Source organism: Perca fluviatilis, chromosome 11 (assembly GCF_010015445.1).
Source record: "Perca fluviatilis chromosome 11, GENO_Pfluv_1.0, whole genome shotgun sequence".
Lineage (NCBI taxonomy): Eukaryota > Metazoa > Chordata > Actinopteri > Perciformes > Percidae > Perca > Perca fluviatilis.
The window spans coordinates 11,415,714-11,436,963 of NC_053122.1; the positions used below are offsets into that span (position 1 = coordinate 11,415,714).

Below are 21,250 nucleotides of genomic sequence, written 5' to 3' on the forward strand. Positions count from 1 at the left end.
GTAATCTGAGCCTCTACAAACATACAGAATGAACCATCAGTACAAAACACACATCTTAATGAGACGTCTCCAGCAGGACACTGTGCCATCTGATACTCTGGCTGCCTCTCTCTCCTTATGTCTCTATGCATTTGTGTGTGTGCAGTGAAAAGAGGGTTGCTAGGGTGTGATCATTCTCTACGCACGCACGCACGCGCACGCACGCACGCACGCACGGTCCAACAGCTGTAGTCTTTGCAGTCAGAAAAACCATTGTGGCCTTTTTAAAGAGTGTCAAAAATAAGGCTTACACCAGTCAACATCAAATTTTGGTCTAGATACCAATATGATGAACGCAAGAGAAGAAGAAAAAATATTCAACTGTGGAGTACCTCAAGGCTGTATCCTAGGGCCCCACTGCTATGCCGATGACACACAATGTAATGTAATTGTAGAGTCAGGAACCAGCAGGAGTCTGATGTCCTTTCAAACTGTCAGACTGACATCAAATAAAAGATGTCTAATAACTTCCTCAAGCACAATGAAAAAAAATTGACAAGCAATAAGTTTGTGGTAAACTCATCACAATTTGACACATTTGATAACCTGGCACCCTCCATCAAGACTGGTGCCAGGCATTTGGGAGTTATCTTTAATTCTATTCTTACTTAATTGCCATATTAATAAAGTAGTACAGGCCTGGTTGTATAATGTTTGTTTATGCACATCTTGATTTAATTCACTTAAACTTTTACTAAATAAATAAAAGCATAAAGAACTAATGATAGCCTTTCACTGCAATGCCATCAATTGCAGGGATCCTGCATAGCCCAGACACAATAATGTGAGGAGAGAAGAACTGAAAAGACAGAAAGGTAGAGGTGGAACAAAAATAATACTATGAGTAAAAGAATGGCAAGTGAGGAAACAGAGGATAAAGGGGACGAGATAGGAGGAGAAATGTGAGAGGAGAACAGAGAAAAGAGGAGGGGAGAGTGTATCTGGTCTGTCCTGTCGTCTCACTGTGACAGGTCAATTATTTATGAGGTGAGGTGTGCGTGTGTGTGTACACATTGGATTACTGTATCTCACCAAACCATAGCAACCCCACTGCTGCTTTCAAGCTACAAAAAACAGGAGGGAGAGAGAGAGAGAGAGAGAGAGAGGGTAGGAGGCAGGGCAAGCTAACAAGAAAGCAATGATACGGCTATTCTGGGCATGGGCTAGAAAAAAGGTACAGGTCTAAATCTCAAACGAAGAAACACCAATGCGAGCACACACACTTACACACACTTACACACACTTACACACACTTACACACACACACACACAATAAAAAAAAAAAAACACACACACACACACACACACACACACACACACACACACACAAATGAAATTCTGGGGTATGGGCCAACATGGTAGAGCAGCCTAATAAGCAAGTGTTAAGCCATCTTCCTGGCAAAATCCCACAATAGGCTTTCCAAACCAAATGTTGTGAGCACAAACACACACACACACACACACACACACACACACACACACACACACACACACACACACACACACACACACACACACACCCACCCACCCACACACACACATGCTGAGATCCTATCAAGTGAAAACTGCTTTCACTATGACAAAGGAAGATAAAGAGCAATAGAAGATTAAGGGAGGAAACCACATGCGACCACATGAGGGATCGACGCGCGGCGTTGTCACACCAACTGGTTGCTGACCAATGTACGTTCTGAACCAGGACCGAACTTGTCAGCTCAACACTTCCCATCAGCATAATAGCCGCCCGCTGTTCAGATCGACATCTCAACCTACGTCCCGGACTGTCGACATACAAGCACCAAATCACCGACAACTAAGACGCTGTTGGTGCGGCTGTGCTACAGGTATAGGAGAAAAAAAATATGATCCAGGAATTCCAGTTTGAATAATACGTTGATGAACGTAAAGTAGAGATGCACCGATCCCACTTTTTCTTTCCAAATACTGATTCAGATACCTCAACTCTGGATATCTTAGATATGTTATGACTGGATCCTATTTTATTTTCTCACTGGTACCTGGGAAACACATACTTGCCAAAGTAGTCCCCTGCGCTTTTTGTAATGCAGTGTTATTTCTGGTTTGTAAGCAGCTAAACCATCTGAACTACCAACCGACAGACTAACATAGCCCACACACCATCTGACCCAGTAACCATCAAAGCCAAACGTATACCACCAAGTGAGCTACTGACCGACACACTTACATAAACTGGCACAGATGGCCCCGTTCCCCCACCAGCACATCAATTCACCAACATACTGAGTAGCCCAAAGACCTGCTCACATACCTGAGCATCAACATATCAAGCACCACACAGACAACTAACCGATTTCCAAAAGGGCACGACTGACCAACACAAACAGCCAAACAGGGCATCTGACTATGACGGGAAGGATGAGTAACACTGAGAGAGAACAGACTGCAGAAGCACACAGAGAGAGAGACAGAGAGAGAGAGGCTGATGCATCTGCCAGTGATAGACATAAAGAGTCTTGTAATTGTAATCTCTCCATCCCACCTGTCAAACCGGCATCCAAACCAGTGTCTCGCAGCACATTGGTAATATCAAATGCCACACACACACAAAAAAAGGCCTTATAATGGATATACCTGTAGAGCCAATTTGCACTAACCACATCTTAGTCTGAGGGAGTTCAAATTTGATCTTCCTGCTGAAATCATCCCAGCATGGAGCAAAAGGATCAGACAAAAATCTTGGGAGAGCATTTCTTAAAAGCATCAGCGGAACATTTGAGAGCTATCTTCCCTCCAAGCTGTCTAAATAATGTATTGTCAGTCATCGCTACACAGGTCTCCAAAAATCCAGTCTAGCATCTCAGATGAGTGTAAAAGTTTTGATGGCAGATGATATTAGGTATAAAGACATTCCAACAGCTTAGTGGGCTGCTTTCTCTTTCTGTCTTGGCTTCAGACCTAGCCCCCCCTCCCTCCCCCCATCTTTCCTGTCCGTCTGTGCCTAGGGTAAAGTCTATTGTTGCTCAGACCAAAGGGATGAATGTGATGGTGACACCACTGCTCTTTTCACTTTCAATCAAGTCTAAAATGGCACAGTTCACAGTCCGTCTGTCTGGCAACCCTCCGCTCTATTGCTTTCCAGTTTCACACATAAAACCCGCAACAACGCTGGGTTTAATTATCAGTTAAGTTAGCATTTTGTTGGCATTCATACCTCCTCGGTCAAGTATTTGCCCACACAACATGGCCGTTCCTAACTGATTAGGTAAAAGAAAGACTTGATGTCTGGCTTCATAACAACACCTTTTAGGTCTCTTGTGATTTGCTCGTTTGCTCAATGTTAAAGGAATAGTTTGACATTTTGGGAAATAGACTTTTTTTGCTTTCTGGATAAAAAGATGAGATAGATCGATACCACTCTCATATCTGTCTGGTAAATATAAAGCTACAGCAAACAATCAGTATTAAAACTGACAGGATGAATGTGTATTGACTGATCATTTGAAAGCCAAAAGGATACTTGACATTACACCAACCAATGTGGGGACCAAAGACAAAGAGGAACTTCACAGTTGAGTATATTTCTTTCTCCCTTTCATCAAACTTGTATCTAGTCCCAGAGCTTGGGGATTCAATACTCAAATGCTCTGGGTAAAACTGTACCTGTTATTTTACTCCTTAAGCTCTCACATACTTCTGAGTGCTTCTGTGTGTGTGTGTGTGTGTGTGTGTGTGTGTGTGTGTGTGTGTGTGTGTGTGTGTGTGTGTGTGTATAAAGGCTGAGGGAGACAGTGTGTCTTCAGCAGATGGGGATGCAATGTCACATGATAAACGCTGCATCAGACAGTCCACGCATGCACGCACACACGCGCACACACACACACACACACACACACACACACACTCTTCGTGCTGTTGGACTGGTTCGGCAAAACAAAACTCTCTTGTCAAATGAGAGAATTTAGATTTTACATAAGGATTTCTTGTTAATCTGGATTATTTTCATTTCGATCTAAATACATGAGAATGCATGTGGGGAGGACTTGACAACGTATAATGTCTATCTATGGATGCGTAAGCAAGTGAAATCAGTTGCATCGATGTGTGGGAGAAAACCACAAAAAGTGTGAAGAGACAATGAAAAGAGGAGAAAAGACGACCACCATTGTACATCTCGCTATTGTAATTAGAGGACCCCCCCCCCCCTTCTACTCCGATGTAAATATATACACACACACACACACACACACACACACACACACACACACACACACACACACACCTCCCTGCTTACCTCCCTCCCTGTTGTACGCCATCTGTCACTCGATCGCAACTCCGCCCACACTATCCAGGCAGCCAATCAGGAGGCAGAGAGCTCCCCACGCTCATAGGCCATTAACCCCTAATCAGCTGGGGAGATGGAGCCGGGCAATGAGCCAAAGTGTGCATACATACACACACACACACACACACACAGCCATAAACCATAGTCTTATTCAACCAAATCCTCACCACAGGCCCCACAGACAGACAGACAGACAGACAAACACAGTTGAGGAAGAGATCTTTGATTCCATTCATCTAGTTATCCCACTGCGCCCACCCCACCCACCCACACACACTCTTTCATACTGCCGCCCACATGGGATCACTGCATTCCCGGTTTGGTAAAGCAATATATGGGTAGAAAATCAAAGACAAAAAAACTACATCAAGTATCTAGATGTTGGTCCACCACAAGCCTTTAGATCACGTTTTTTTCTCCAAAACATGTTCCCTCATTTGGTGTTTTGATGATGATAGTAGAACAAGTTGCTCCAAAAATGTGTTCAAGTGTCTAGAGAAGAGATCTGGTTACTGTGACAACCGAAAGCATTCTAACACTCATTGAACTCACTGACCCCTCGTGCCCCGTAAGGAATCCTGTGCATTTATTATGTTTCTCCACTCATTTATTAAAGCTTTGCATTTAATAGCTCTCAATCTCCGTCCACGTTACTTTGCCAGCAACAAAGACTCACCTTCTTGACCTGTACTACCCAAACACTACAGTGGGGGTGTCGACACAACCATGAACCTACAATGGCAGGCTAACTTGTGCGATATTGTTAGTGTAAATCATTAAGTGGGGCTGCAACAGAAAAGAGGGCTGCATTTGTTTTTAAAGGTCCCATGACATGGTGCTCTTTGGATGCTTTTATATAGACCTTAGTGGTCCCCTAATACTGTATCTGAAGTCTCTTTTCTGAAATTCAGCCTTGGTGCAGAATTACAGCCACTAGAGCCAGTCCCACAGTGAGCTTTCCTTGGGGTGTGGCCTTGACCAACTGCCACTTTGCTCGTTTGAAAGCCATGATGTCTCTCTCTCTCATGGGTGGGCCAAATTCTCTGGGCGGGCAAAGCAGAGAAAGGGGAGGTAACCTTGCTCCTTATGACCTCATAAGGAGGAGATTGCAGATCGGCCCATCTGAGCTTTCATTTTCTCAAAGGCAGAGCAGGATAACCAGGGCTCGGTTTACACCTATTGCCATTTCTAGCCACTGGGGGACCATATGCAGGCAACGCATATTAATGTTAAAAAACCTCATAACATGACATTTTCATGCCATGGGACCTTTAAGTTAAATCTCATGAAATAAGTCTATTAACCAAGACACAGTCAGCGATGTCAGATACAGTGGCGTGATGGTAATTAGTCTGTGTTGACCAGAACGGACAAAAAAAAGAGCAAAACAAAGTGATTGCGTTCCCTTTTATGTAGTTTTTACCAGTCTTGCCCAGTAAAATGTAATGATAGCTTTTAACAGATTTATTGCCACATATGTCGGCCAATAAGTAACAAGAAATGGCAGCACAGAAATACCAAAGATATGTTTTAAGCAATTCATGTCTGACTTAAGTTTGAGGTCGCCATTAAACAGCAACAACAAACCTAAACGCACACTTCCCTTGTCAAATGCACTGGCTCAGCCACCCACAGACTCCCTCTGTCTCTGAACGGTTTTCTACGTCGATGACACATTACAATTTACTGCGTCTTCAGCGGAAATACATCCAGTGGAACAAAGCCCACTACCACCTTTTTTTTCTCCTCTGATCTCACTGTCCCTTTCCAAAAGTGGCCTACTGCAGGATTCATCCTCGTCCAGCAGCCAACACATGCCTCCCAGCCTGCAGCCCTTCCCATCTCCCATCTGTTCTGACAGCTCCAAGGTTTACAGCACCCCCCTGCTCGCTCTCATTCACGCACACAGACACCCACATGGCCCTGTATTCAATCAGCCATCTATCTCTGCACAACAGACGTGTATATGCGCACACGCACACACACACACACGCACACACACACTGACAACACTGAATCTTCTCCTCCCCTCTGCCTATCCATCCATATTTCCATCCATCCATCCATCCATCCATCCATCCCTCCCTCCCTCCTACAGTGTTTGCTGATGCGATATACAGCTGATTGATTCATTTGTGATTTCCCAGCAGCCCTGTCCCAAACACACGCACACAAAAAAAATACTTGCTAACCGCCGGGACTCATTTGTCATGATTACATTGAATTGATTCCCTGATTTGCTCCATTCTGTTGCGACAGGGGAGGAGAGTCTGGGAAGACAAGTAAGGGGGGAGAGAAAGAGAAAAAGATGGGAGAGACAGGGTTTAATCAAGTTCCTTTCAGCTGATGTGTCACTGCAAAAACCACGGCGAAAGGGAGAAACTGCAGATCTGATAGAGCTGACACGGGTGGAAATCATCAAAATGCTGACGTGTTGGCCCCGAGTTCCCAACCTGATTGAGCAACTGGCAAGGAAGAGGAGAGAAGAAATTCAGAGGGAGGGAAGGTAACACTTGACGTAAACCAGATTACTCTGAAAGGAGGATCGTGTTCAGCTAAATGCTCGTTAAAGAGACGCACAAAGATCGATCAAAATCATCAGAATGAGGAAGAACATATAAGGGCTTTGTAAGTCCTGTTTTTGACACGCGCGCACACGCACACGCACACACACACAGCTACTGAGGAGACGTGTGAGACCACGAGTTTCCCCTTACGGGATAATAAAGTTTACTTTGACATGGATGGATGGATGGCATCATTTGCATAATGCCTTCTGAAATTTAATCAAGAACTTCATCCGTCTAATCTGAAAGCAAGCTGTACAACCTGAAAGCCGAAGTGGTCCAATTCAAGACTCGCACAGGCCTACATTCAGCTGTTAATGGAGAGTCACTTAAGTCGATTCATGCCATTGATAGCGTGTGCGACACTAGAATTAGGGTTACTTGGTGATGACAAAAGCGATAAATGCTGCTTTGGGCTCGGCAGGAGAATACACGACCAAAAACCCAAAGAGCAGAAATGCTAGCACACAAACATGAGAAATACGCTACGCGGAATACAAAGCTGAAGCTGGGTTGAAGTAGAGTTAAAGGCCCTTGGTATATATGTGTAAGTGTGTGTGTATGTGTGTGTGTGTGTGTGTGTGTGAGATACACAGAAGCCTTTTCTCCACTGTGTGTAATGTCTGTTCACCCAAGGCTAAAAAAAGAGATAAGAAGGCCGTGTTTTTTGTTCCGGCCCGTTGTTTGCAATGTAGAGGCATTATTGTGCTGCGGCCTTGTCTGGACACATTTACAAAAGAGACGAGCAGAAGCAATTTATCAAGCTGCAAACACTCTGAGACATACTCATGTCAATCCCCTGCAGGTGATAACGCCTACTTTTAGTGCCTGCTAGAAAACTTGGACTTCCAGTTTTTTCTTTATTGTTCTTAAGACTTGGCATTATCTTGTATGCATAAGTCCTGGCGCAAGCCATTTAATGGTGATTTCAAATATGTATTTTGGAGTCTGTTTAACACTGAATAATGAGGGAGAAAAAAAAAAATACACTTTCTTTTAGCTTTTGGAATCGTTTAATGACATTAGAAATATTGGGGGAACAAATTTGTAGCCAACAAACTAGGTTTCACTGTTAGGGAAGCTAATTAGCAAGACATTACAGTTGCTATGCACTTTCTATCATCGACAAATGCATGCACCTGTATCATTAACAATAATCAATCTATGCAAATAGCTGAGGTGTTTAAATGCCTTTACATTGGACACGTCATGAGAATTGGTTACCTTAGCAGTTTTCATAAGCTTGATGTTCCCATAGCACAGGCATAAAACCTTACAACTAAGCTAAACACTGAAAGTCCTTGTATGTTTATCATCTTAAACAGTTGTTGGCAGCTGTATTCCGTCATTTCCACTGCGACACTAAATATTTTAATATATTTTGTAAAACTTTAATGGAGATGAACTTCATTGCTACTGTCAGAGCTGGAAGCTTAACTGGGACTAAAAGCGGGACGAGTGCAGATGATAAAGTGAAAATGACCCTCAAATGTCTGTGTATCACTACTTTTCCTAGCTGTTGAAGAGACAACCATAATATGACACACACACACACACACACACACACGTAAGTATATAAAAGGAGACGGCAGCTGTAAAAAGGTTACCGCTCTGGAGTTACCCTCCAATTAACCAATACACAAGCTTACCAAAGACATGCACACACATTTACCCATGCAACACCGTGTTTTTTTCCCACTTAGTGTAACCATCCATCCACACATACACACATACACACACACACACACATACACACACACACACACACACACACACACACACACACACACATAGATCCTTCCCTGCAGCAAACTATTCATCTGGAACGTATGTGTCTATTCTGGTTATCTTTGTGTCTCAATTTAGCAGGATGTGTGCGTATGCATCTGTGTAAGCAATGCACGCAATGTTAATGTAGTTATACACACACATATGCACATTTACACACATGGATTTCCTGCTTGTGATTATGTTTGCCAAGTCTGTTGTCTCGGTCTCTCCCTCTGCTGCTCTTTTGTCTCTTCTTTCTCTGTCTCTCTCGCACTTTGCCCTTTTCCTAAACCAGCCGTGGCCTTAGCCATGGTTTTTGTTTAATATGGCGGCATGCAAAGCAAAGGAACAACCATCTGCCACATGCATGCAGCCGCCGTCTTAAGAACAACAACGGCCTGGCATCACAATGCCTCTTTAGTTAGTTAGTTAGTGTGTGTGCGTGCGTGTGTGTGTGTGTGTGCGTGTGTGTGTGTGTGTGTGTGTGTGTGTGTATGTGTGTGCATGCAGACGTGTGTTTGTTCTTCAAGCACAGTCTGCAGGGCAAGATAAGTATGCATTTAAGAGGCTTATATTTCATTTCAGGAACTGAAGGAGACAAAATGGCTCCATTCTGAGTTGGCGGACACAACACTAGGAATGGCGAGGTAGCAAGAAAAACATAAAGGAAAGAAAAGGCTTGTTTCGACGCCGTTTGTGTACACAAATACACACACACACACACACACACACACACACACACACACACACACACACACACACACACACACACACACACACAGAGGAAGGAGGCACAAAGCCGAGCATTTGTAGTTTGTGCACATACATAATTGAGCACAAAGCTGAACATTTGAAATACAAATCCAGCTTTATTAATCAGTGGTTTGTTTACTGTACCGCTGAAAGCAAAACATCTGATGAAAGCTGCGAAATCAATGACTGAAGACTTAACAAAAGTAACTTCAGACATTTTCACAACTGAATATTGACCTAGGCTTGTCATTTATGGAGCAACTGAAGGCAGATATGGTGCAGGGGCACATCAAATTAGCAAAAAAAACAGTATGAATAATTAAGCAACTTTTTGACGTTTCACAAATGACTGAAAGTGGCCAAAGTACAGTATGTCAACAATATTTCATGGCGTAAGCTGGTGTGCTTCAGCCTTATTTCTGACAAACAAAGCTGCAAAAATACTTTCTGATTTGCAACTCATTTAAAAGACAATAATCTCAGTTCATTTTAGATCTCAGTTTTTCTCAGCGTACCCAGGGACATGAAGATTGCGGATATCAGACACAAGAAGCAGAGATTTCAGACATGGACTCAATCCCTGCTGGCGCACTCTGCAAATCTGAAAATAAATACTGTCTGTAGGATTCATGTGATGTTTGGGTTTCGCTTCCACAAGATATTTTCTTCTTTCTGGGAAATATTTCCGCTAATGCAAAGGTCAAGACATTTGTGGTTTCGTTGGACTGTCTGCATGTCTGAGTTTAGAAACCTTTCCACCCCCTGATTAGCATCCACCCCTACGGAGATGATCACTGCTCGCCTTGCACAATCATGCATGAAACATGAATAATGAAAACAGCTTGCAAGCCAATGCAATACAAGCAGACAATCCACACATGCCCCTTCTCTCTCGCGCACACACGCACGCACGCACAAACACACACACACACACACACACACACAGCGAGGGTGAAACTCTCATTTGTCCATTAGCTGAAAACCAATCACAGATTTGCGTGCACACACTCACAGTTACAGAGGGGTGGGGGGGCTTCTGGTTGACTTCATCAAGCTCTCATCAAGCCAAGCCACCATATGGGGATGGGGCCCAAAACAGAGGTGATTGGATTGTGTGTGTGTGTGTGTGTGTGTGTGTGTGTGTGTGTGTGTGTGTGTTTGTGTGTGTGTGTGTGTGTTTTACAGAGCCCCCCCAATTCAACACCGACACAAAGAAAGCATGCATCACCAAATCAGCCTTGTCTTGCATGCATGACGCTACTGCTGCCCAATTAAGAAGAGCCCCCAAAAAACACACACCCTGAAGGTGTGCTCAAGTAAAGCAATGAAGAGGGCCAGACACTCTGATTACTACCTCCTCTTTTTTCCTATCCACACACACATTTCTCCTCACTCCCTCAGAGAGTCTTTAGTCCGGTCTCCCTAATTTCTAGCTTTGCTTTCCTCCCCTTCACCATGTTAACTGGCCAAGCCAGCAAGGCAACCTGGAAATCCCAAGAATCCCCACTGCCGGCACCCCCTGTGTGCGCGCGCACGCATGCATGCACGCACGCACACACACACACACACAGACACACCAAGGCCAGCTTGCTGACGTAGGTCGTACGTGGGACATACATTGAATTTTAATCTGGGCGTGACCTGCTTTTTCTTGGCTTCCACTGCAGCTTCCCTCCCCTACTGGCTGCCCCCATAGAGTCAGCCTTTCACGGGCAAGCACACCCCTCCTCACCAAGCACCACCCACCCCGACACCCCATCTAAGACCTAGGCTGTAGGCCTCGAGGCTGGGTCCTCGCCTGCCATTGTTAGCCCACAATGGGTGAGAGGCGGCTGGCATGCAGGCAGCAGCCAGGAGGCCTTGTGGAGGAAGCCAGGGGAGAGGAAGGAGAGCAACTACTGGAGGGGGAGGACAGATAAAGGGGGTGTGGATTCCCTGCATAGGCAAACACAAATGATAAACCAATTAGTTGAAATGAACATGAAAAGACAAAAGAGAGAATAGTATCATAAACTCCGCTCACCATATCAGGAAAATGCAACATAACTGAGTAGAAGGGAAAAAGATCAACACTCTCAAAAAGGCTGCGAGTGACGCAAGCTCGGTTCGCAAACACCCTATAGCACAATACTGGACTGCTGTCTACTCCATTGAATCTGCCGTCTAAAGCTGGGATCAAGCTCAACAAAGTGAGCTTTATTCTCCAATGGAGGTTCATTTATTGATGTCAAATGAGAGAATCTGTCACTGCAGGCAGACCGTAACACAAGCTTGGTTTACTGTAAGGCCGTGTTCAAACTAGCATTTCAGGGTTGCACAGGGAAAAAAAAGTTGAAACTGGCTCAACTCTACCTACAAGCGCACATATCTGACAGATTACTTTGTACCGTGAATGCTGTGTTCTATCTTTATCCTACAATTGTCATGATGGGACATAAAATGATTACGATCCATGACTGTCAAGAGTTGTAAAATCCTGTACAGTGTTTTAGCGTCTGATAAGGCTTTAAACTCATTGACTATTCCATTAACTGGAAAAATAATACATGCCAGATTTGGTATTTTTGGAAACTTGGGGATCTCTACTACAATTAAAGTTTTTTTTTTTCATTCGTGCAGCCAAATTTGAGTTTGGCTGCACGAATGAATTTGTAAAAACTTTCCAGATTTTCCAAACTACTTTGCGAGCGACGTTATTACATCAGCTCTGCCTGTGTCTCCGACTTTAGAAGCGGCTGGTTTGAACACGGAGATGCGAGTGACTGTTAACTGACCGCAGTGTGGGAACCTGCCTGACACTGTGGAGAGGACTCTCCTTCCAGTCTGTTTATGTCTCGTTCAGCTAATCGCCAAATTTGGGTGATGCGATCGTAAATGTAATGTTTGAAGTGCATCACTGCCTTGAATGTGCACGGGGGATCTGCAGTCTCAGGTTCACTAGAAGCCATCTTAAAAGCTCCACATCATAACGCAATGAGAGCTCAACAGCGGTGGTGGTGGCAGCATGTTAAAGTGCCCATATTATGAAAAAAACACTTTTTCTTGGATTTGGGGTGTTATTTTGTGTCTCTGGTGCTTCCACACGCATACTAACTTTGAAAAAAAGCTATCCATGCTGTTTTGAGTGAGATACGGTTTCTGAATGTGTCCTGCCTTCAGTCTCCGGGTGAGCGGTTAAAAATCTGCACAGCTTGTGACGTCCCAAGCCGAAACGAGCTGGCTAACCGCAACCGTTAGCTCGTAGTGTTACGCTAGCATGCTACCTCGTTCTCAATAGCAAAGCACTGCTACAACACACACAAGTTCCCCATAATCTACAAAAGAACTACTTACATGTGCGCCCTCGTTTAGAAGAAGTCTCCCAGCTAATCCTGCCTTGTAACTGACCGAAGTTGGAGAAACAGCCTGTCTTTTATAGTCTCTAGAGTTAGCTAGCTGACATGATCTACATCTGAGCTACTGCGCATGTGCGAGTGCAATCAAAGATAGTACAGAAGAAGAAGAAGAATAAGATGAAAAGAGGTCTCACTCTGTAGCTAAAACAGAGACCAGATGAAAAGAGGATCTGCAGCAGTGAGAGAGAGGTGTGCAGTACAACAAAAATATGGTGTTTTTTTGAAAATTAAACCATGTAAACCTATTCTGGTACAACCTTAAAATACAATTATGAACCTGAAAATGAGCATAATATGGGCACTTTAAGGGCAAGATTGCGGATTTTTCAACATCAAGACATAATCTCCAAAGAGAGAACCGCAATGCATCTAAGAATCAATTTTCCGCCCCCACCCCTGGTTAATTAGTTGAGTAGAAATATAATGTTTTCAGGACTGCCACCTTAGTTTTGAAATGGGGCGAAACGAGCAATGAAAGTTACGCAACAACAACCACATCAACAAAAAGGTCAACTGCAAAGCTAAAACGCATTGAGCTGCAGTATGACAAAACGTCAACAAGAGTTTTAGCTCATCAATAACAGGTTGTATGAAAAAGTGACACAAAAGGTTAGGTTTTGGGCAACTCTCACAGGCATCACTGCAATTCTGATTTAAACACAGAGCATCTTATTGTCAAAACACAGCCCACATTTGAATGGAAAATAATCAAGTGTGGGCACACACACAATCATCCAATAATGTCAACTGTCTCTCTCACACACACACACACACACACACACACACACACACACACACACACACACACACACAATAGTAGCAATCCAATAATGTCAGCTGTCATGTACAAAACCACACATGCGCACACACAGTGACAAGTCGTGGGAGCAATCATCTGATAATGTCAACTGTCACACAAGGACACACATGATGCGTGCACATGCACACACACACAGAGGCAGAACAAAGGACAAGAGGCTGGTAAACAATGCACCACAATGCTCTCTGGCAGAGACTTGAGTTTACAAAAGAAAAAGGTTTCCAATCGCTAGACATTCATTCAGTCTCACACACGGCTGGGGTGAGAGAGAGGGAGATAGACCTTTATGACATGCACTAGGGGACACACAATGCCAAGCAGACCATTCCCTTATTTACTCTATTCAGTCATTCAATTGCTCTTTTCCCCCCCTTCTCCCTCTCCGCTCATCTTTAATGCACTTTAAAATTTCTGGATGTATTTTCCTTACTGTCCTCTGCTTTCTTCATTATGAGGATCTCATTCATTTATCACCGAGTTGGTAATATAGGACAGATAGGAGGGATTGGGCTGCACTCGTTGCCCCGGCTCAGTACGGCACCACACACACACACACACACACACACACACACACACACACACACACACACACACACACACACACACCCCATCCCATCACAATAGCCTGGATTCACACAGTGCAGGGACGGCTTGAGATTGAACAAACAGTGATGCAAGCCTCACAATCCCATCTGTGTAGACAATGAAGGGCTAGTAACAACAACCCTAGGGCTACAGTTGGATGTGTGTGTGTGTACACACACACACACACACACACACACACACACACACACACACACACACACACACACACACACACACACACACACACACACACACATTTATTAGGGCTGTCAATTGATTAATATATTTGGAAGAGCTTTGAAACTGAACTTGCCATTTGTCATTTTTGGGAGTCTTGAGCTGCTTGTTAATGACTGATTGTTGATGATTTAGTTAAAAATGTGAGTAATAAAGCCAGTTACTCAGAACAGGAAGTCTCTCCCTAGATTAAGTGTGTGGCTTTTAAAATAGCCTGTTATTTGTGATTCAGGATCAGGTTTAACCTCTGAAGCCAAAGATCTAATGATTATATGACTTGTGGTCCCTAAAAGAACATTTTTACAGAAGATAATTAAAGTTGCACAAATCAATATTTTAATGTGTCATGAAACTAAATTGTGCCCTACAAATTGGATCTACCATTAAATGTTCACCACAACAACACGACAGTAAAGCTGTACAGTAAATTACCTAAGAGTAAACATGAATTATGACAAAACTTGAATTTAAGTACTTTAAAAAAAGTAGTCTCATTGACGTAGTTGGTGCAAGACACCTTCTTAAAGACTTTAAAAACACAAAAGACTTTAATAAAAGACTATGTGCCTCTCTGCCATCCTTTTACATTTTCTCCCTTGGTGACTATTCCTTTGATAACGTGTAATGTGGGGTGCCTCAGGGCTCCATTCTGGGTCCTTCATTGTTTAAGGAGTCATTGCTTGTTGGATCGTCTAACAGCATCTAAAACCCCATTCCCTCACACTTTTTTGACACGATGACTCAGGGTGGGCTGCGTCCACCATTTTTTGGAACTTTTCGGAACCCATAATTCGACAATCATGCCAAGACGCAGGGATAGGCCTGGTGTGTGAAGGTGAGAAAATATGCAAGATTTGAACTTCTCTCTCAAGGTCTCTTTTTTCATTATTTATACAAGTACTTCAGCCACTTTTATTATATACAAGTATGTGTAAACAAGTGTGACTCTATAAATGTCTTTGAGGAGAGATTGTTTAAAAGTGTGCACTGCTATCCCTGTTTGAGCGATTATCGTGTTTCGCCCCTGGGTCTATAACGTTTAAATGCGCCATGATAACACAGTTTGATTTGATTGGACATGATTTCTATCTGACTTTCATGTACCACATTTCATTTGTTACTGTTGGTGAATGGAGTCTGATGAGGGTAAATTCAGATCATCTGGATGCTTCCAATGGAGCTGTTGGATTACCATCATTGAGATCTTTTTGTTTCTGGCATTAATATGTTTCTATTGATTGGGCTGCAAAAGAAGCAGAAATAGTGCATAGTGGAGACTCATTTAATGCCAGCTGGTATGTTCACATTATGCCAGTGTTGAGTACATGGCAATGGCAATGTTAGTGGTTTGTAACTGGCTCAGGCAACTGATAGAAGGGCATTTAATAGAAGATGAATTCTATGGCACAAAGTATCCTGCTATTGTTGTCGCCTATTCCAGTGCAGGTAATGCACTTAAACTGTCCCTCTGGCAAAAGTTAGACATGATTGAGAATGCTTTTATTGGATGTAAATGAAGTAGTTGAACATCTTGTTTTTCAAAACCACTGTGGCAGTTTAGTTTTGCGGTTGACCAACATCTCACTATGCCAACTGGTTTTGCTTTTATAAGCCACAATGAATGCAGCATGACTCTCCCTCATCCCATTTTGTTTGTTTCTCTCTCTCTCGCACACACACACACACACACTCCCTCTGGTACTTTCCTTCTCTTCCTCACCAAGTCTCTCTTATTCCATCTCCTGTCTCTTTTTACTTTACTATGTCAGCCATAGTATATCTCTTTGCTTTTGGGGGTTCCATCACACACAAGAGCTGATTTAAAAAAAAAGAGGGTGTCTCTCCCTTGTTTCAGGAAAGTGTCAGAACAGGGAAGGCCATTTGAAAGGCACTTCAACCCAAATTATGTAGATTTAAAAACAGCTTTGGACACATGAGGCAGCAGGAGGTGTGAGGGTGAAGGGGGGCTGAGGGGTTGGACTTTGTTTATGAATATTCATGAAGAGACACTTTAAACATATCCTCTCATGGGTCACCACAGGAGGAGAACCAGCCAATCAACTCCTTTTGAGACATTCTCTTCCTGCCACTGCACTTCAAGTCAGTCAAGTCAGTCTGTGTTATTGGCACAAATGTTTAACAGTGCTGCCAAAGCATTTAAATACAGTTGAATGGAAAGGATTTCAAAATATGGCATGACAGTTAAGATCTGCCTGCCTATCACATTAACATAGAACCAGTTTCTTTTCAACAAATACCCATTATGTGCAACAAAAATTGATACACAACTTATATGCATAATACTCACTCCTGACTTTAAAAAGGGTCTGGTCATACCAGCATTCAAATGGCACATTTTTAGGCAAAGTCAATCAATTCCAATGGAGTCGCAACACTCAGTGGATTTATTTGTGGGGAAATAATAAATCCCCAAAAAAATTTGCATCAACTTTAACATGGCTAAACTTTGTAGTGCAAATTTGCACTGTTAAAAAAATAGCAAGCCATTGTGACAGTGTCAACCTCTAAGGAAACAGAGCCAGAGAAATGGAGGAATGGTTGCTTATTAGCTGTGTGTAACTTTCCACTATTATATAACATCCTCTGTTATAATAGAGGAAATTATTTGAGATAGTTATGAGACAGAAGTAAATGGTACAAATATCTCTTTTGAGTAAACCGTATGAACTTGTCCTGTTAGCGGCTGAGCTAACAAGCTTGCTCTCAGGTAAGCCCATTTCCTACTGGAAAAAAAAAACCACTAACACTCCCTAACATCTGGCTTTTGTCTTTAATGGGAAAGGTTACAACCGGCATCCATTCCCGGGACAAATGATATTCAGTCCGTCTCAGCCAAAGCAGCGCTCAAACAAAAACAGAAAGACACACTTGTCTAATGGCAATGGGAAAAGAGTTGAATTAAAAAAAAAAGAAAACTGCATATACTCGCTAATTTCAGTGGAAAAGGGGCATTAGCAATCTAGCTAACAAAGAGAGCTTTTTCTATTTTTTTAATGAAATGAAAAAAATGAAGACGATGATGACAAAATGTCAATGGGAAAGAAGCTCTGTAAGTAAGGTGTTAACTCGCCAGCATCAGCAGTTTACTAACTAGCCCTGCGAGTAGCCCTTACGTCACCATGGTTCTAGAACCACATACCTCGCGAAGAAATACCTTTGCTTCGATGTTTTGGTGTGAACGGGCCTTAAGGGTTCAGAAACATTTTCATACTACCAAACCTAACTTTAAGGCAGGGCAAAAAGACTGCTGTCATAGAGTGGGGCAAGAAGCAATAAATTGTACAATTGGGGATATCGTCAACATCTGTAGGGCATTCTCTCCTTGAAGGCATTTATGGTGTTGTAAGTAGTTGTGTGAAAAATCAATACAAGGGCGCTTCAGAGAGAAGTTCAAATCCTGCATACTTTCTCACAGCCACGCATCTGTCCAAGAAAATTGCTTGTGGAACGGTCAGTTTCAGGAAACAAAAAGAATTGTTGGATGGAGCCCCCTCAATTCTGAATATTGTTTCGAACACTGTTCTGAAATTTATTTGAAGCATACCGTAAGTAGCATCAACTTATTTAGAAAATAAATAGTGCATTATTAATCTGCTAACTGATTATTCTGTGAATATTTCTAACTCCTTTCTGTATTCGTACACAGCGCACAGTGGAGAGTCACATATGGGATGCCAGGCAACAGTAGTCATGAATAGGATCTGACCACAAAGCCAAGCAGCGTCCCCTCACCTCTTTGGTGTAACAACAGATTAAAAACACAGTTGCAGTACGTCCAAAGTCAAACACCCGTGAATATTAAGTAGGTAATTACATGCAGCAGCATTTAATTTCTAATTTTCTCTATTGCTCTCTATTGGCCCACTTGTGTTTCTAGTTTTCTCCCCACATCAAGGTCACTGCCATAACATACACATACACACACATACACACACACACACACGAGCATGACGGAGGGAGAGGGAGTAAAAGGCTCTTCACAGCAATGTGTGTCGTGGGCTGAATACAGAGAATAGCACAAAACCAAAGCATGAGCGACAGCCAGCTGGCTTGGCACCACTTGGCACGGGACAAGCCTGCTTGTCCTTGGCATGACAATGAAACACACACATACACGCAAACGTGAAGACACACACAGTTACTAACCCTAACCCACACACAATTTTGCTGTCTCTTCTCAGGTATAAAGAAATGCGTAGCTACAGAGAGGCTCAACACTTAAAACAAGTTGTTTTCATCATATCCCAGTGAAAAGAGGCAGTGGCGGGCTACACCACAGAAACACAACAGGATCCTCCTTTCATCTTGTAAACAAGAGAGGGAAAAGAAACAGAGGAACTTGAACGAGACTCAGCTGGTGGCTCCGGAGGGAGCTGGACAAATATTTGGGACAGGCTTGAAGCTAAAGTGTAGTACCAGGTAGTAAGTGTGTATAAGCTCAGAAAAAATGAATTGAACTTTTGAGTCCTGACAAGTTCTAGCTTCATTAAGGATAAACACCACTCAATAAAACAAACATACAAACATGCATACAAACATCGGAAGTGCATTTGATGAGTATCCCAGGTAGTGTTAACTATACGGACGCATGTCAATTTCACTTGCGGTCGGTCATCACTTCCTGTGTGTGGTTTAGACCTACTCTATCTGTGTCCAAAGAAAACTTCTGTTATGATTTGACACTATGAACTACATTGAATTGAATTGATATATCTCGACAGCATGGCATTCCAAGAGACGGCTCAACGAGACACGGCTGCCACGACTTAAGCAGCATACCGTACATCTCGACATGCATATTTCCTCCAGCGGATCTCCAAACTGCCACCCATTGAGAGGGCGATAAAGCATTATAAAGGACTTTGTTCCTGAACAAAAGAACATTGTTCTGTGTGATCAGCAGCTGATTAAAACTATTGGCCACACAGATCAGAAGACGCCAAGGACAATCAGTGCGACTGCAGACTGTAAGGTCTCAGCAATACCAGCTGTAATTGCAGATGTTTGTGGCTTTGTGCACAAGACCAGTGCAAAAAGCAGGCAGGGATCATTGAGGCACTGGCAACTGAAAAAGGAAATGGTAAGAGATGTTAGGAATAAGACCAAAACCACAATAGGGTGTTAGGCATTTTGCAACCGGGTTTGGCTGCATGTCTACATGTCTAGATTCCATCCTGGGTTGATAAGGAAAGGAAGAGGATTGGTTCCAGCTAATGTCTATGTCCAAAGCACCTTTATTTAGGCAATGTAGAACAACATCTACATTCAAAAGATGATGGAAGTTGGCTTTGCTGAACAGAAAAACACCCCAAAAGCATGAAGAACTATGCACATAAAGGCAAACTACATGGCAAGGTAATCAAAGTGTTAATGAACCTCCAAAATATGAAAAACTTTCTCCTCCTTCATTCCATTGTTAAAGAATGAGCCGCAGGGGAGTTTGACCATATTCCTCATACCAGGTGCCAACATCTCATACAGGACAGTGTGGGAGTAAAGAACACAGTGCCTGCCCCGTTTTTCACTCGGCCCTAAATACTGTTATTATCTATATGGCTTACAGAGCAGTAGTCATTGTACGGTTTCAGTAAGCAAACAGCTTAACACGTGTCCCAATGACTCAGGCGTCACTCAATGTACATATCCTTTAATCAACGGCCGGCATGCTTGTGTGAGTTGGAGCAATGGTCAAAGTAGTGACGCTTACACAGTAACCAAGGTGTTGCTAAATCTGTGCTTAAGCAGTCTCTGTATGTTCAGGTTTCACCCTGGTTTATCTAAAGCTATACTCATTTTTGCAGCAGCCTACATCTGTAATTATTATGAGTCAATGTGAGGGGGATTGGGCAAGCCTTTTCATACACTACCCGCCATTGTGAAACATTGTCTATATCTTAAGGCTAAATGTAGCTGCCTGAATCCCAGATGCCCCACCTCTAATTCTTCACTGTTGAGACATTACCGCCAACAGGAGAATAAAGACACATGACTAATGGCCAAAGTTAAATCTTCACATCCAGTTACAACGTGTATATTCAAAAGCATGCTTAGCGATGCTGCAATACGGCTAACAGTAAAACCTTTTGAAGGATTTGATAAGGACGTGGGGCTGGCGTCAGGAAAATGGGTAAAAATGGGTGTGCCTTGGGTTTACTTTTTCCCTGCAGGTTGAGGACGTGTTAAACTGTGGTAAGAGATGAAATGAGACTACTGTGGGGACATAAAAGGAACACAGACGGGGAGAGAGAGAGAGAGAGAGAGAGAGAGAGAGAGAGAGAGAGAGAGAGAGAGTGAGAGAGGAGAGAGAGAGGCTGGTTTGAAAAGAAACTGGAGCTACAAAAAGAGAGAGCAAGTGAGAAAGAAAGAAAGAAAGAGTGCGAGGGCCTCCTTACTCAGCAGGAGCTGTCTGCCAAGCCAGGAGTCAGGCAAGGGGCGAGTGTGTTGTGTGTGTGTGTGTGTGTGTGTGTGTGTGTGTGTGTGTGTGTGTGCGCAACGTAGGGGAGATAGTGGACACGTGCCAAATACAATGACCCGCAAAGCTGGCAGGGCACCGGGTGGTTGTGGTTGTGTGTGTGTGTGTGTGTGTGTGTGTGTGTGTGTGTGTGTGTGTGTGTGTGTGTGCGTGTGCGTGTGGGTGCGTGCGTGGGTGGGTGCGTAGGAATGTGTGTATGCTTGCATTCCTGGGACGCATGCTGCCGGTTTCTCCACAGTAACAGAGAGGAGGCAATAGACTCTGTCT

General features: G+C 43.2%; 1 protein-coding gene across 2 annotated transcripts in view; it reads right to left on the bottom strand.

Moving 5' to 3' along the window:
- zswim5 (zinc finger, SWIM-type containing 5) overlaps positions 1 to 21,250 on the bottom strand; it is a 71,729-nt gene that overhangs the window by 24,830 nt on the left and 25,649 nt on the right. The window lies entirely within an intron of this gene.